Source organism: Dermacentor albipictus, unplaced genomic scaffold (genome assembly GCF_038994185.2).
Source record: "Dermacentor albipictus isolate Rhodes 1998 colony unplaced genomic scaffold, USDA_Dalb.pri_finalv2 scaffold_21, whole genome shotgun sequence".
Taxonomy (NCBI): domain Eukaryota; kingdom Metazoa; phylum Arthropoda; class Arachnida; order Ixodida; family Ixodidae; genus Dermacentor; species Dermacentor albipictus.
Genome location: NW_027225575.1, coordinates 3,457,754 through 3,474,379, shown reverse-complemented (window position 1 = coordinate 3,474,379; position 16,626 = coordinate 3,457,754). Strand labels below are relative to the sequence as shown.

At 43.6% G+C, this 16,626-nt stretch overlaps 1 protein-coding gene across 4 annotated transcripts in view; it reads left to right on the top strand.

Moving 5' to 3' along the window:
* The window catches only part of LOC139052281 (uncharacterized), a 42,616-nt gene extending 28,704 nt beyond the window's left edge, over positions 1-13,912 (top strand). For 2 of the 4 annotated variants that reach the window (XR_011509818.1, XM_070529361.1), the window contains exon 8: positions 5,974-6,318. The gene's annotated coding sequence lies outside the window, so the exon portion shown is untranslated. Of the gene's footprint in view, positions 1-5,973; positions 6,319-13,656; positions 13,721-13,859 lie in introns of those variants that run through there. The other 2 variants (XM_070529363.1, XM_070529360.1) reach the window with 2 other exon arrangements.
* The last annotated feature ends 2,714 nt before the right edge of the window (positions 13,913-16,626 follow it).

Below are 16,626 nucleotides of genomic sequence, written 5' to 3'. Positions count from 1 at the left end.
TATGCAACGCACCATGTTTTCCAAGTTTCTAAGCCAATCGCAAGGACCACAAAGGTGGAGTCCGTGCCATTGCTGACAGCAGCGAATTCTTTCAATAAAAAGTTCGGCACCTAATGGCAAGAAGCTTCGTAGCGAACTTCGAAGCAGCTAGGCCTAGCGTTGCCGCAGTGGTGGCAACGGGTGCCAGCGGATCTGCGTGCGAGTGCCGGTTCGAGGCGGCGAAGTAATCAAAACGGCAGCGGTGGTGCCTTTGATTAATGCCGTTTCGAACCTGCGGTCGCGGCAAAACGTCCGGAAAATCGGACGGCAAGGAGTTCTTACGTCGGAAATTTCACACGTTCTGATACGTTGACACTATGGGGTACGAGGTGGCGCCGCAAAGCCGTCCAAATTATCAGGAATCCGGAAAGTCGCTCGTTGACTGTACACTGGCAACTCCTCCTGCCAACGACAGGGCGTCAAAGACGAGTCATTACGATTCCTGTCTGCTACTCGAGCCAGCATTACCGCGACTTTCGACCCTTTCAATAAAACTGCCGCTAATTTTCCCTGATAGAGGCCCAAATTCCCTGAGTTTTCCCTGACTTTTTCCAGACTACTCAAAATCCCTGAGAATTCCTGGTTTTCCCGGTTGGTAGGCACCCTGAATACCCCTGTCACACGGCAAATCTAATGTCATTTACAACAAATGACATTTCCTGATAATGCCATTTCTTTGGTGTCACACGGTAAAACGTAAGGACATTTTCGAAAATGACATTTACAAACAAATGAGTTCGCCAAACTCATTTGCATTCGTTTGGAACTGAATGTGTATCCTCGACACCACAAGTTTACCAGTTTTTTGCAAACAGTACATGCTTCTTTTTTGTTTTAACAAGAAATAACTGTTATTCTATCCATTTTATTACCTAATTATTGCTTTAACAACATTAAAGTCCATCACGTGCGTAAATTCAGAAAACTACTCTCAGTTTAGTGACCAGACAGCCCTCTTTCGCTGCAGCAGTTGTGTTAGTTCTCACCGGAGCATCGGCCGCGGCCACTTCAATTGACTTGGCGTAAAAGCGTGCGCATGTTTTCCTGTGGCACGCTCCAAGAATGAGGATATTAGAAGGTCGCATGCACATCAGAACGGCGATGACATGCAACTGCCCTTCTCTTACCACTTTAGCAGATGTAGCGGACGCACGTATCGTTCTCTTCGCCCTGTTGCTTGCCTTAGCTGGACTCGACTTCGTTGGCAATGTCGACAAGTCAGTGATCAAACGCTACGGTTTGAAAGCAACGATCACATATTCTAGTGGAATTTAGCATATTGGAAAATAATTATTGGACAAAAGTGGGTTTGAGGCGTGTCTTTTTTTTACTATCGTCATTGTCATCATTTTCAAATGACAGTTTTCGCCGTGTGACAGCGCACTGTGATAATGACATTAATCGCAAGAAATGTAATTTGTTGGAAATGACATTAGATTTGCCGTGTGACGGGGTGTAAGCCAAATTATCGTGATCATTCCAATCATGTTTCATTCACATAGCTGATTCATGAGCATTCAAAATATTTAGGTACCATAGGTGCCACTATTCTTTTCATTTTCGTCCAAACGTATTATACAACAGTGTAACTTATATATGCAAGACCAACATGAGATAATCTTTTTCTCCAGCAATGTGCTTGCAGTTTATTTTGCCTGCTAGAATGTGCGGCTCATGAAAATTTTTTTTACTGAAGTTTATTGCCCTGAAATGGCTAAGTACGACATTTTAGGATAAGTGTATAAACATGCACAATCGCATTTCACGATGCTGACCCAAGTTAAGATAGATGCATCTTATACAATGAGATATATACACATATTTTTCCTTTGAAGGTTGTGAAAAGAGGGGGAAAGGGGGTGATTTGTACAACAGTTCAAATTATAGTCCAGAAAGTATGGCACATGGTTTGTGAGCCCTACATATGGTAGACTGAAATACAACTTGAGCTGATGAAAGTTTCACATGGAAAGCACATCTGCTGTGGATGACCTACAGTAGTGGTGAGAGGTCGCAGTTTCATCAATGTCTGTAATACTTGCACATCAGTTTCAGCAAAATGGCAGACATAATTATGTACAATGCACCTTAAGTAATCCCAAGTGGAAATTATTCCAGCTTACTGCTATTTTGAGACATTGAATCCCACTAGGATCATAAGTCATACCAATCCAGTTAACTGCAAGCCTGAAAAATAAAGCAGAAAGAGAAAAAGCCACAGTCTGCTGCGTGGCCTACAGTGCACCAGGAGGCACTACACCTTCCTGCTTGGTACATGAAGTGATGCAAACAAGTATAAAATAACTAAAGTCGTTGCCTGCAATAAGAATAGCCATATAGGTCAAATGTAGGCCACTGGCTGTGCCAAGGTAGTTGTTACCACTGTGAAATTGGAGAACGGTTCCCTTTTCTCTCTCTCTCTGAACTCTTCAGGCATTGATACAATGTAGCAAAATGATAAACATGTTTATGATGTCTTTAACTATAATGCCCTGCAGTCAGTAAAGTGGCCTCGAATTATGTGGAAATCATGAATTTCAAATGCACTAACATGTGCTCCAATTTCATTGCATGGTCTGGCATGAGTATTGCCTTGTATTTGGGATGTTGAAAACTCAACAACCACTCTTTATGTATTATAAAGCAGAGCAAAAGCGGTTTCTTACCAGCAATAGCAGTTCTTTCCGACTTGGACAGAAAAACACCACCCAGTTCAAAGTCGTGGCCTCTGTGCTTGAATTGGAAAACCACATACATACCTGTGTTGTCTTCAGTCACAGCCATTGCAACAAAACATCTTTTTCCACACTTAACACTTGAAGGCCGCTTCAGCTTTTGTTTACTTGTAGCTGTGGAAAAAGATAACCGGGTGGTTTATTCTAACTTAAGCACTTTACATTTACACCATTTAGCTACTATTCAACTTGCCTGAAACCTGGCTACGTGAACGGCGCAAAGGTGCGGTATTTTCACGCTTTCAGGGCAACGCAGCGTTTTCAGCAGGGGTATGAGAAGAAGACCTAAATATAGGAAACAAATAGTGAACGTGCAAGTAATTCAGTTTGAGATGGATCATCTACTAGACTTTTCAAATATTGAGTAATATTTGCAGTAATGCAATGGATTGCCCGAGGTCAATGCATTGCATGCAGCATTTCAAGGGCACTTGGTTTGTCTCTAAACAAGAACACAAAACAAATCTGCGTTTTTACATGCCAATACCACGATCTGATTATCAGGCATGCCTCTCTCAGTAAAAATTCGTCCTGGCTGTCAACACCAATCGAAGCAATTACTATATGCAATGCTAACAGGGTACGGTGACAAAAGCAGCATTCATAGCAAGCACAATGGCATGCGCTAAGACCCATTGACCACTGGAAGGCACACAGTCTGCATTGCATACATGTGTTCTTGCACGTGGTTCCGAACTGTATGGCAATTTGTGATCCTTTAAGTACAGAAACTAACTTCTGTGCACACTTGTGATGGTTGTTGACTTGTGAAAAGAGGGGGAGGTTACTTGTGCCAGGTTCAAATTATTGTCTGGAAAATATCGTATATGGTTTGTGAGCCCTGCATATAGTAGAATAATATGCAAGTTAAAGTGATGAAAGCTTCACATGGAAAGCAGATCTGCTGTGATCTTATGCACTGATACAGCAGTGCTTCATCAGTTATCAAAAACCCGTACGAATGATCTCGGAAACAATCGCCAATCGTACCAATATATTAACACCAAGCTTCCTGCGACTGCTTGCAGCCCATATCACTATCAACAAAAGCTAATTTCATGGCACACTACCCTGACCATTGGCCCTAATCAGCACCGCTTCATCAGGTCGGTTGGGTATCAGCAACTAAAGCTTTATGCACTAACATGTGCTCCAATTTCATTGCATGGTCTGGCATGAGTATTGCCTTGTATTTGGGATGTTGAAAACTCAACAACCACTCTTTATGTATTATAAAGCAGAGCAAAAGCGGTTTCTTACCAGCAATAGCAGTTCTTTCCGACTTGGACAGAAAAACACCACCCAGTTCAAAGTCGTGGCCTCTGTGCTTGAATTGGAAAACCACATACATACCTGTGTTGTCTTCAGTCACAGCCATTGCAACAAAACATCTTTTTCCACACTTAACACTTGAAGGCCGCTTCAGCTTTTGTTTACTTGTAGCTGTGGAAAAAGATAACCGGGTGGTTTATTCTAACTTAAGCACTTTACATTTACACCATTTAGCTACTATTCAACTTGCCTGAAACCTGGCTACGTGAACGGCGCAAAGGTGCGGTATTTTCACGCTTTCAGGGCAACGCAGCGTTTTCAGCAGGGGTATGAGAAGAAGACCTAAATATAGGAAACAAATAGTGAACGTGCAAGTAATTCAGTTTGAGATGGATCATCTACTAGACTTTTCAAATATTGAGTAATATTTGCAGTAATGCAATGGATTGCCCGAGGTCAGCATTTCAAGGGCACTTGGTTTGTCTCTAAACAAGAACACAAAACAAATCTGCGTTTTTACATGCCAATACCACGATCTGATTATCAGGCATGCCTCTCTCAGTAAAAATTCGTCCTGGCTGTCAACACCAATCGAAGCAATTACTATATGCAATGCTAACAGGGTACGGTGACAAAAGCAGCATTCATAGCAAGCACAATGGCATGCGCTAAGACCCATTGACCACTGGAAGGCACACAGTCTGCATTGCATACATGTGTTCTTGCACGTGGTTCCGAACTGTATGGCAATTTGTGATCCTTTAAGTACAGAAACTAACTTCTGTGCACACTTGTGATGGTTGTTGACTTGTGAAAAGAGGGGGAGGTTACTTGTGCCAGGTTCAAATTATTGTCTGGAAAATATCGTATATGGTTTGTGAGCCCTGCATATAGTAGAATAATATGCAAGTTAAAGTGATGAAAGCTTCACATGGAAAGCAGATCTGCTGTGATCTTATGCACTGATACAGCAGTGCTTCATCAGTTATCAAAAACCCGTACGAATGATCTCGGAAACAATCGCCAATCGTACCAATATATTAACACCAAGCTTCCTGCGACTGCTTGCAGCCCATATCACTATCAACAAAAGCTAATTTCATGGCACACTACCCTGACCATTGGCCCTAATCAGCACCGCTTCATCAGGTCGGTTGGGTATCAGCAACTAAAGCTACAGTTAGCTGATGAATCGACTCATATCTATTTGCAGAGGCCAGCAAACCACCTTGTAACAAAAGAGTGCATGGAATGGTAGCAATGTTGTTTGTGTCCACCACTGCCATCTTTGCATCCATTTGTGCTATGGCCCCTCCTTCTGGACGCCGTTCATAGCCTCGCGGCAGTCTCTTGTCGAGCTTCTTGCATTGTTATCGGGTGTAATACACTTGTGCATATGCCATAGTGCATATGAAAGCACATGCGTCATTTGCAATGCACATAAGACATTCACCTTCACTTCTTTTGTTATGTGTGACAGAGCGAATTGTTTTAGTGCAGTTGTAATTTCTTGCCTCTCCGACGCCTAGGCACACAGCTGCTTTCATTAGCCCACAAAACTTTTATTTAATTATTTACAAAGGCTTTCTACCTACTTAAATAAAAGTACTTGCAACATACTGGCATGGTACCAATTGGCTGGTTCTGGGTGTTAAAATTTTCTTAAATGTGTAAGCATCTCTATGCTTACCAAACCTCCATCACGCAAGATAAAACTGTGGGCCGATCCCAGAGATAGTGCAATACTGGGCCGACCCACGGCGGAGGTGAACAGCCTTCAAGCACTCAACAAAGTGAAAAGTGCATACAATATAGATAGAGCATGCAGCAGCGAGTGGCTTTACCTTTGTTCTGCCTGTCGCTACCACGAGATCGAAGCAGCGCTCGCAAATCTCTCAGCACACACCGCACCGTGCCCCTTTCGCAGATCGCTTTCAAGATATGGGCTTGCTCTTCAAGGCAAAGCGACGAGAACACGGCGTTCAAGATATGGTCCACGCAGCGCATAATGGTTTGACGTAGATGGATAAGGCACTAAAGAGCAGTATCAGCTTGTAATGATCAGAACGTCATCAGCACACCTGGTGCTGCCGTCTGCAGCAGTCCGTGTTGCTGCGACGCTGCTGTTTATACCGGTCATATTAACATCCATAACACTTTTTTTTGTTCAAGTACTCTAAAGAGCCCAGGAGGCATAGGGGTGGGGGATGTTACGATTGGCCAGCGGGGATAGTGACCTTCTGGCTTCGCTGCAATGAATCGCTTCGTGAAGCCAACACGCCCCCTTCGAATAGCCCTTCGGAGCCAGTAAGGCTAGACACGTTTGGTGGACAGGATTGTTAGCTGGTTCGCTGTCACCTTCAGGGACCAATTGGAGCAAGAAAACTCCTGGAAATGTTTGTTCTATGGCGTTCCCCCATGTACTCTGGTAAAAGTCACAGTCATGACAGATTCAGCAGCTAACTGCAGAGTCAGCTCGGGAACCAAGACGTGCCAGCTTGAGTCAAGCGTGACAACACCTGTCTATGAGGCCCCACTCATTTTGGTGTGTTCAGTAAAACAAAAGTGCAAGAGAGTGTGTGAACCTTCGCCCTCAAAGGCGGGTACTTCGACGACTTTGGACGCTTTGGTTGGATGAAGGTTGGATGGCAGCTTTCCCTGGCCTAGGGATCTAGTAAGGAGAGAGAGTGTTTAAGCATTTTCGGCTGTTCAGTGTGCATTTCAGTCATGCTAGACTGATCAGATGTAATGTTCTCCACCCTTCATGTAGATATTGTAAATAAATCCCCTACTCTTCATTCTTAATGAGAACAAGTTCCTCCCTTCAACAACATCCTTAGCATGAATGAGTCGAACAATGGTATGGGCCAGGTACCCTTTTCATGGCAGACACCAACTCTTACAGGGATTACAATGAAAGGAGCAAAAAATACCAAATGTACACAACTAAACAAGAAATATGAATTGGAACAACATGAATTAGTGCAAAAAAAATGACTTATTACAGGGTATATACAGTGTGTGAAAAAAACATAGTAATTACAAGGTTCAAGGTTCCTAAAATACTTGACTTATCACAATGAGCTGTTTCACATTACAAAACAATGGAAAAAAATTTAAGTATAGATTTCTAAACAGGAAAGCAAAATTGCATATTAAATAAGAACATCAAGAAATGCAACTGGAACAGAACAGCAAGGTAAGAGGTAGTTCAGATATCTAGGAACAACTTCAAATTATGTACAAATGAGTCGTGTCAGATAGCGAGGAGGAGAGGTGAGTGGAAAAACGGATTAGTGTGGGCGAAGATGGGTGCGATTTTAAGTTGGTGATCAAGCCGTCAAGACACACGTCACAAGCTAGTCTGATATTTAGAGTAACGTGGGACAACCGATTGGAGTAAAGTTTATGAAAGAAGGACAATATTGTCAGAAGCCTGCGTATATTGAGAGGAGCTAAATTAATTTAATATTTGATTTCCGTAACTCTAGATGTATGCGAGTAGTTTCTTGTGATGAAGCGAGCAACCTTATTTTGCAAGGACTAGTTTGTGTTCGAGGTAGGCCTCGACACAAATTAGAGTCGGAGTCAAGTAAGCGAGAAATTTTGTCTTGGAGTTAGCTGAGTGCAAATAGTGCCTTATGAAGCCAAGTGATCTGGTTGCTTTAGTAGAGTTTGCCGTTTTTACACTCTGCTAAGCAGCTGAGCGGAAGCGCGAATGCACATGCGCCCTTCGCTTAGGTGCAAGCGGGCTGGCGGAGTCAGAAACACGGTCCGCTTACAAGCTGCCTGAGCAGAAGGTTGCTGCCATTTTTTCCTAGCAAGGGTGGTCGATGCACACACCTACTCTGGCTCGTGCATCGAGGCACCTTGTCTGCCTTGCTCTTTACAAGATAGATTTGCACAGACGAAGACTTATGTCTGCTAGAAGGTGCGCATGCTGACCCATTTGAAAACCTCGCAGAGCGGGAGTATGTGATGCACGCTGTGCAGCACGTTAGCATCAGAAAGGACCAGATTGGATGCAAAATGCAAGCTCGCTGGCTATCACGTGGCATTCCCCAAGATGCATTCCAAGATGGGGTTTATTTTCCACTGGATAAAATGGACCAGTAACGCATTACAAGTTCATGTTTAGATGCTTTATGGACAAATAAGCTATATGTTTTCGTTTTACTTATAAAAGTTTTACTTATAAGTTGCCGATTATGTAAATTTCATAAGTTGCCGAAAAGATGCCGATTATGTAAGTTTCATCTTTCCAATAACGTAAATTTATATGAGAATAAACAATGTTGTCTTTTTCTAAAATTGATGGGAACCTTACTTCTGGATCAACCCTCGTATGTCTATCATGTCATTAACGTAAATGTCGAAGGGGACCTAAAATGCTGCCCTGTGGGACACCTAACAATATTGCCCTGTCGAAGGAAATACTATTTCCAATGACAATGTATTGCCTGCAATCAAGCAGATACGAACACAACAAAATGTGTCATTCCGTTTACACCGTTGGCAGCGAACTCTGTTAATAAAATCTTGTGTTGCATTGTCAAAAGCCTTGCTGTAGTCAATAAATATCCGGACTACTAGGTTTCATTTTTCTAGCTTCTTGATTAACGCCTGCTGAACAAGCAGTGCAGTTTCTGTAGAGCAGGTCATCAAAGGTGTTTCTCCATCGCCAGGGTTCGTGTCATGCTCTCCAACCATGATTCCTCACTCCTTTGTGCCCTCCAGAGGGGCACGGTCATGGCCTCCGAAAGAAGGGGCTTAAATCACCACAGCAATTAAATTGCAATTTTTTGCTTTTAACATGCTTCAATGCAATACATTGCATAAGCTTCCCTGCTTAACTCAACTGTAATGCGGCAGAGGTGACTTAAGGAACACTTTCTAGACATGCCAAACAATATGTGCATTCTGGTCGGAACTACACCTGACTTAACATTCCGACACGTCGGCATATGGATGGCCCTTGTGCAGTTTAAGAGCACGAATATGCATGCTGGTTGTGGCTTGAGGAAATGTGATTGCTTAAACAAGTTTCAATGCCAATGCCCTAGACTGAGCTTCACCGCAATGCAGTTGTGTTATGCACTGAAGCTTCCGTGATGTATTGCGGTCCATCACTGCAGCAACGTCAGAACCAGCTTTGAATGGGTGTCAGGTGAGTTATTAGATGTCTCGGTGCTCATATTGCGACAGATGACGGCACATGTGCGCATGTATAGCCGGGAACATGTGCAAGGCTGTGTTGCATTCTCGTATACGGAGCTTGCATATGGGCGAAGCAAGGGCCCAAATCACCACAGCCCTGCCGGAAATAGCCCTAAATCCCTGCCTGTACACTTCTTAAGGGTCTCGGTGCTTTTACCGTAACCGGAGATTGCACATATAATAGTATATTTTCAAAACTTAGCTCATTGGAACATCTTCCTGTTCATGCTACGCACACAAAAATGAGGAATAAGAGAAAAATTATGCAGATCCCACACCCTGCGGGAATTGATGTAAGTGAAGCTTTCCATGCTGGATGCTCTGATTGACGATAATTAGCAGTGTTGACGGCTAAAGCTTAATTTCTTCAACATTTATGCTAACATGAGATTGGCGAATTGATGTTAAACGTTACCTTGTGGGCACCACTGCTGTTTGCCTGCGCAATAGGCAGAACACACAGGGAGGGGTGTTTGCATGAGGCATTGTTGTGGGCCATATCTTATAACTCCTGAGAAGGTTGAGTGTTGTCATTTCCTCATATGGCACATCGCGTTATGGCGGAAGTATTAAACTTAGATTGTGGGGCTGTACGTGCCAAAACGACACTCAGATTATGAAGCACAGCATAGTGGCAGACTCCAGATTAATTTTGACACCGTGATGTTCATTAATGTGTCCCAAAATCTAAGTGCACATGGGTTTTCTATTTCGCCCCTGTCGAAATGTGGCTCCCGCGATTGGGATCAAATCCATGACCTCTCGCAATGCCATAGCAGCAGAGCTAATGCGGCGGGCACAGAAGTGTTGATTTGATGGTCAACCACTTCTGTAGTGTTTCCTGGACGCTGCGGTGCGTTTTAATTAATGCGGCTCTGCTTCTGCACGCCCTGTGTGAGTTGCTCACTTGACATATTTGCATGGTGTTTATTTTTTCAGAAATAGCAGCAACATATTGCACTGTGCCTTGAACATAAGCACCCCGCAACCGCTGTTGTATGTTAGTGGAGTTTCCTTGCCTTCTCACGTCACTTCCCCCATCTTATATGGGAACTGCCTCTTCTCCCTCTTCTCTCTACAGTTCTATCTGTGTCCCCTCTGGCCTCGCACGTAAGCATTGCAGTTTCTTCAGTGCTTCCGAAAGGAGTCACGGATAATTGCAGCTGTCAGGTGGCTAATGTGACAACGGCCAGGGAGCTCCAGAGGGCATTGTGCACATTCGATGCGCTGGGGTGAAAACAAGCTTCTCCCATCTCCTTTCCTCTCTTACTTGTGCCTGTCATGTATATACACACTCTGAACACCCCCCTCCCCCCTCCGACGTGGTGTGTGTGACATCAGCAGCTGGAGTGGGAAAGTGAAAGGAAGAGACAAAGAAAGCTTCACTTTAAAACAAAATGCGTAAAGGTTTCTATGCTTACCCAATGAAAAAACTCGTCCGTCACGTAAGATGATTGCTTTCAAGATAAGGCCCGCATGAGCGAGCGAATTGTGAGATCGGGCCTGCGCAGCCGCGCCATAAGCAGCGGCCGCTAATGTACAGTTGATAATGGTTTGCATCGAGAGGAGGCAGCATCATTGACATCTACGTATGACGTCTACCTAACGTGACACTGTTCAATTACGTCACGTAGAACAGCACGCATTGGCCAATGCTCATCTTCCATGAAGCAGCAACATCATCCAAACGCACCATGATATAAAAGGAGTGAAGAGTGCTACTACTGGCCTCTGCTTCATACTCATGCTGGTCTTTGTTTAACATTTCGGTGTTGCATCTGCGCTTCTCCATTTCATGATTTTTTCGTGGCATTTCTCGCAATTATATGAAACGCAGCAGCATATGACGACAAAACAGTAGGTGATCAGTAGCAAATGCTTATGCATCAATTAGATAACTCCGACAGGATACTCTGCATGTAATTTTATCTTTTTCCACTTTCAGTATGCTTCAGCGCTATGGTATGCTTGACCGCGTAACCTTGCTATGTCCAGTGTTTATGACCCTTTCCCACTGTTGGTATACTTCATCACAATGCTAAGTGCATGGTTGAATGCGTAACACCACTGTATTGGGATGAAGCTAACTTATGGGTCTGACATTAGACAGCTTTAATTTAGCGTACGCAACTATAGCGTATGCTATACGCTATAGTATATATAGCGTATGCTAAGCAGCACACATTTTTTTCAGTTTTAGTTGGCCTGCGAGATGTTCAGATCTCAGAGGCCATGTGCCGTCATTGCAGCTATCTCCCTACTGTAGCTATAGGTGGTGCTAACATGTCGGATGTTTCTTTCGTTAGGCGTCGACTCACTCGAAACGAGAAGCGATCTCGAAAACACCACAAGGTTATCCATAATACTCTGTCATCGAAGCAGCCTGAGACTAAGCGAAAGCCATTTACACAGTCAGTTGCTAAGAACGAAATCCATTTACAAAAGCAACGCCAAATTCAATTCAATCAAAGCTGGCAGCCGGGGCCGCCGCCATGTTTCACGCCAATTCCGCAAACCACACAAAGACGCTAATGCTCAATCTGAGAAATAGTGTGTGTACGCTATACGCAATGGGTCGTTTAGCATTCTGCGCATGCACAGTGATGTATGCTAAACTAAAACTGTCTATTATGCAGCACATTTTAGATGCTTGCTGGTTTTAAAGTCCAAAAGCTGAGATACAACAGCGTCACACACTATCACGTGAGGAAAACGAACCGCGGCATGCAGCAAGTAGCGTCAGCATAAGCACTAGATTACAATCGAACAGCTCTAGAATGAAGACCACAATTAATTTGCCTGTAAAACAAAGAAACCAATGCGTCCCTGGTGGCTGATTGACGTTTATAAAACGAATGCCGCACCAGTGCCGCCAGTGCCCCACGAAGATGTCACCAGGGTAAGCTGTGCGCTAGCGCTAACAGCAGTGTATTTGAAGAGCGTGCTGATATTACTAGTGCTGTTGCTCTGCCCCAGGATTCACTCACCTCATATGCTACTTGTTGTAACGGATCAATGGCTGACGAATGCATGGATAGGCCGCGAATGTCAACGAAGGCGACCAAAAATTTTGCAGCAAGGGAGGCTTGGGGAACTAGACAATCGGGGGCTTTGCTTTGCATGGTTCCTGCATTTGGTTGGAGAGCAAGCTGGGAACCTCAATGGAGCACAGGGAGGCTACAGTAGAACATGCTGTCAGGGATATTTTGCAGAGAAAGATTAGCGGTCTTTTTCATTAAGTCTCTCTTGAATTCTTGTTAAAGATTTTCTTTTGTTGAAAGTGCTTAGCTATTGTGAGCAGTGAGCTGCGCAACCTTTAAAACAAAGTGACCTGCATAGCGAAGGATTTTGAAGGTGCGAGCACTTTGTTAAAAAGGCTTTGACTACATAGATATATTCAGAGCAGCGCTTTCTGCCCTTTAGCCCATGCAGAATTTGTAGGTCCTATTTGCGCCACCAGGATCTGCCGATGTACTGCAGTGAAGCCTTTAATATGTGTCCCAATGTCCAATGCTGCGGAGTTCAATATATCCATTTAATGTCTGAGCAAGTTTGATGTATGAAGTTTCATATACATGTAATTCTCTTGGTGATTCACTACCTGTTATTTAAGCAATAATTCTATTTATAATTGTTTCATATAACAAGGTTCAATTGTAATGAATTATTGTATATGACATTCTTCCCATTATTATAACTAATACTCTCAAGCTTGGAACCTCCAAGCTTCCTCATACAGTTGGCCAATGTGACAGTACACCTGACACAACAAGCCATGTCGTACACTTACTCTGTGCATATTCACAGCCCATGCAAGCTTGTGCTGAAAGCTTGTTGCTGCTTGCAGAGGTAAACATTTCACTTGACTGTTGTAATGATCTCGCTGACTGTGTGATGGAATAAACAGTCACTCCACAATAAAACATAGTATGAGGCCATTTTGTAAACATGAGTTTGAAGTAAAACTGTGCCATGCATCATCGAAAAAGGAAAACAACATTACAGGGATGAGCATAGTTATCGTGGGCTTGTCTCTATAGCTTTTATGTCTTGCTTAATCCACATTATGCTGCACAGTTTTAGTTGAAGCGGTTATTGGCTGGCAGACGTCTTCCCATCATGTTACTACGAGTTTTGATGAAAGCAGTCTTGGCCAGCCTCTCTACCCCTGGTTCTCTGGCTTAGGTGCTGGTGCCTCCAGTAGTTCAGATTTGAATGGGTGCAAATTAATTTTCCCTCTCAGTGAAATCATACCAACTTTCCCAGGTTACCGGGCTTCTACAATTCCTCCTAAGTTGGACTTGTTCAACAGCTTTACCGAGTACTTTAAGTAGGCAGTGTATTCTATGTCGTAGGGCAAACAGAAAATTAGCATAAGCACTCTTGCTTTCAGGCTGCCATAGACTTCGAGTTAAAAGTGCAGTCCAGATCAACATGTCCGACCTTGATCCCTCCAGTCTATGTGCCAGCCTTCCCTATGAGCCAATACTTGCGCAGGTGAACATACCTTCTTTGTTCCATGCAAAACATTTTGTTAACTGTTTCCAGGAAAAAGTAGTTCAAGCATAAATGGCTAACACATGCTCTTCATACCAGGTTGCCATGGATAATGGAGACGATAGGAAAGTACAGGCCAGCGTCGCTGTCCCAGATCCATCCGTCAGCTTCTCTGTCACAGGTCCATGTGTCCTAACTGCTGGTCTTCAATGGGAGTTGACACTGTCTCCTTCTATAAGGGCATTTTCTGACATGCTCTTCTGTGGGAGAATGCCCCATTCATAAAAAGGAACAACAAAGATTGGACACGAAATGGTGCAGCTAAAAAAAAAATTACTTGCTAGGTTCGCCACCGGGCCATACGCGTCGGCGCTCGTGACTCGACAAAAAGCAGCCGCAGCGGCACGCGCAAGCTCAGGCTTCACATAGTTTCGCACCCATCGCAAGAGAGGCACCTCACGGCTACATTCGGATATTGCCGGCGCACAAGGAGGAAGTGCAGAAACATGCACGCTTGCAGTCTCGGAGGGATGCGCATGCGTGCAAACTTGATACCGTGGGTGCACAGCTAGAAGGGGAGAAGGGTCGTTTTTCCACACGCTCGCGCACCCTGTAATATTTTGTGGGCGAGTGTACATACTAGACATATTGTCTGTAGTGCTTATTTTTGAAATGTGATCTTTTGGGACATATAATACATATAATATGCATCTTGGCTTTGTTGCACATTAAGAATTTATTTTATAAATACTATGTAATTATCTGAAAAGATTAATGTTTCTTTAGATTTCACACATTTCTTTTGCTACATTGTAAATGTATATCCTGATAGATTAGTGTTTCGTATGTTATGCGTTTGCCGATAGGAGACTTACTGCTGCCATGCAAGGGCCTTCAGGCACATTAAAGCTGTACGTTGCAGCTTTTCGCCTGGAGGACACCCAACAAAGTTTGTTGGAAATAAAACCATTTCTGGTACGTCGAAAATTCTATTTGAAGTCGCTGCCTCTAGACCCTTCGTGCCAACCGCCATTTTGGCAAGGCTGTGTGATGTCTGGGAATAAGGCTGCTTCGATGGATTTCAAGACCAGATAGCAGCCTTCCTTCGCACACTCTAGCACCAAAAAGGGCAGCACAGGTGTCAGTGTTACTTGTGCTACAATTCCTTCACTTGTGCTATAAATAGCAGCAGCAAACTGCCAAGATGCAAAAGCAAAACAATGAATGAGGGCCATAACGTATTTCCCAGCTCCTCAAATCAGTTCCAGTGTTTGCAGTAGGCAAAGGCATGGCCTTCAAGATCAGCTTCGATTACCAGTGGGAACAGTTTCCGAGGGTGCCAATTCATTTCATCAAGACTCAGTGTTGCCACACTGCTTTTGATTCAAGTGTGGGAAAAAAATTGAAGTGAAAATTTGAAAAATGAAAAATGAATGCAGTCAAATTTTTTTCTGTTATGCTTTCCTTTTATTTCAAAACAAAAAAAACCCCAAAAATCTAAGAAAACAAGAAGCAAAACAGAAAGAAAAATATCTCAGTATAGGGCGAACATCATTGCACAGTGTTGTGAAACCAGATTGGCATGCCTGTGAGGGTGATGATTGGCCAAGTGTGTGCACTATACATTCAGTGATGCTACAGGCACGCACTGTGCTGTTTGCGTTTCATTTGACGGTGATAGTACATCCACACAATGTAGCCACAGGGACAAGTGAGCAGTCAAGTGAAGCTTTTTGAGATCATGTTTAGTTGGATCATGCAAATAAAATGCATTAATTAATCATATGCCATGGAAGATACAAGCACAAGTACACAAATTACTGTGCATGACAGGAGTGGCTGCGAAGATGTATAAGGCTCACACAAAGGACGGACAGCGGACAAGGGACGATGATATTTAACTAATTTTGCCAGGGAAAATGACTTAAAAGTTTGTGTATTAAGTACGAAGAAAATCCGAGGACACCTAAGCACTTCTTATGAGTTCTGAATACTTTAATGTCCAACTGAACGCCACTGAGCAGTCCGAGTTATGAACTCCTCGCGGGCAAGCGGGTACGTTACGACGCTTGGCATATATTGATTTAGCTTTACCAAGGCACAATTAGAACACACACAAGAGCTTGAGTAGACAAGGAACAGGTGGTAACACAGGCTTGCGAGGGGGAAGGTGATGTGTTGTCGTAGCAATGCACTCTCCCCTCGCGAAGTAGCGCAGCAGCAGATGTTCCCATTCGCTCGCTTTCCTCCGCTGAGACACGAGCCAGCAAGTGCAAGCTAGTGTCATGAGCGCGCCTTGTGTGCTCACATGGCGTCACAGTCAACGGAAATTAAGCATCGTTTTGCTGCTACGGATGCTGCCGGCTTTTTCACTGAAGGAACCTTTTAACTCTTGCATAAAAAAAAATCCTGTCACTGACCACATAATAAACAGCAATAAAGAAATTCCATTAAAAGTATTGCATCAAACCAGCTCGGAGCACGAAAAATTGACCAAAACTGTCAGGCTTGGCTGCTGAAAATTGATGTCTTGTAGCAAGGTTTAACGAGCACAAATGATATGCAAGAATACTCAGAATGATGTGAATGCTCAGATGCTAAGCTCTGCTCTTGTGCAGGAGCTTGGCAATGCAGCTGGCATAAATGTCAGTCTTCTGACTACTACACTGGTTTCATGAAAAGTAGGTTATTCTGGCAAGAGTATCACTGCAACATCACTGCACTACACTTTTACTTCACTGTGTCAGATAAACAAGTCAACAGACGTCTGAAGTGGTCCAACCACAATTCACAGCTGGAGAACAGGATAGCAACTATAGAATTTGGCGAGATGATTAGACAACAGGCAAAGAAGAGTGGACAAATG